We start from the raw sequence: 1,403 nt of genomic DNA on the forward strand, positions 1-1,403 counted from the left end.
TGCTATTTAACTATTTGGTATTTGTTCATAGGAAGTAAAGAAACACCTACCTAATCCGAACATAAGCCTAACATCACACGTACAACAACCATTATTGTGCCTCAGTCCCTAAAGGATGTACATTGATTAAACATCGAACAATCGACTAACTACATCTAAATAGTAAGCTCACCTAGAGATGAGGGCTCTCATATTTCAACTTTCATGTTTCAACATATAGATGATAATACTTTGATTTTAGGTTATCAACCAAGACACCAAATAGTAATAGAATCAAAGAAGAAAAAACTACAATTGGATTACCACGACTACTAATAAGGGAAACAATACAATGCACTAAATCTAAATAGTAAGCTCACCCAGAGATGAGGGCTCTTATATTTCAACTTTTATGTTTCAATAGATAGATGATAATAATTTGATTTCAGGTTATCAACCAAGAAACCAAATAGTAATAGAATCAAAGAACAAAAAACTACAATTGCATTACCACGACTACTAGTAAAGGTAACAATACGATGCAGTACGTCCTATTAGTATGGACACACTCCTATCTACTATAAAATTTATCCTAATTTGTGTCCTCCGCAACTTAAAAATAGGTAGTTTAACAATACTAATTTTCAACCACCATACACAGATATACTGGTAAAGAAACTAGTGGCAATTATCAAAGACCAAAAAATGAACCCACCCTTTTACCTATCTCTACTTAATAACAATTATAGTAAACAACAATTGCTATAATTTAAAAGTAAACATAAAAGCAATTAAATTGCATTCATTCAATATATTAATAAGAATGGACCTAGACCATTGCTCTACTTCAAAAATTCTAACATAGATTGAGTATCCTAAGACTTGGAAATGACAAAAATATAATATAGTAGGAGACAGGTAGCAGGATGCAATTGAATTACACTATGTTGTTTAATATTGACTATTCATTTATGCTTCAGAAACTTGAACATCCCTCACTTCAGTTTTAAGAGAGAGTTCACCATATAAAGCAACCACAAACATGAAAACATTAAGAACAAAAAAACTGAGGTGACTTCTCAGGAAAATCCAAATGGAATTCAGATAATTACACATCGTACTCCAACTATCAAGTAAACTTGATAGGAGACCAGTCTACTTAAATCACCAAAAGACTTTGGATTAAAATCATTCCATGATTTCCTTGACACATCCATTGAATAATAATAGGCTAATGCACGCAACGCCTCAGAAAGCAATATATAGTATGAATCTAACTCATACACATCGATGACTTATGTGTTACCACTACTAGATTAAATGACCTACAATACGCAACTATATATAACAACCTTAATTTGTACCCACCATACACTCATATACTGCTAAAAAACCTAGCAGTGATTATCAAAGATCATATATAA

The 1,403-nt window shown here is 31.8% G+C and overlaps 1 non-coding gene across 1 annotated transcript; it reads right to left on the reverse strand.

The window, feature by feature from the left end:
- Window positions 1-879: 879 nt before the first annotated feature.
- On the reverse strand, window positions 880-1,014 carry LOC124886339. The gene has a single exon (XR_007043425.1). It is a non-coding gene; the product is annotated as a small nucleolar RNA snoR137 (small nucleolar RNA).
- Between the last annotated feature and the right edge of the window lie 389 nt (window positions 1,015-1,403).

This window comes from Capsicum annuum, chromosome 7 (genome assembly GCF_002878395.1).
Source record: "Capsicum annuum cultivar UCD-10X-F1 chromosome 7, UCD10Xv1.1, whole genome shotgun sequence".
NCBI classification, from domain to species: domain Eukaryota; kingdom Viridiplantae; phylum Streptophyta; class Magnoliopsida; order Solanales; family Solanaceae; genus Capsicum; species Capsicum annuum.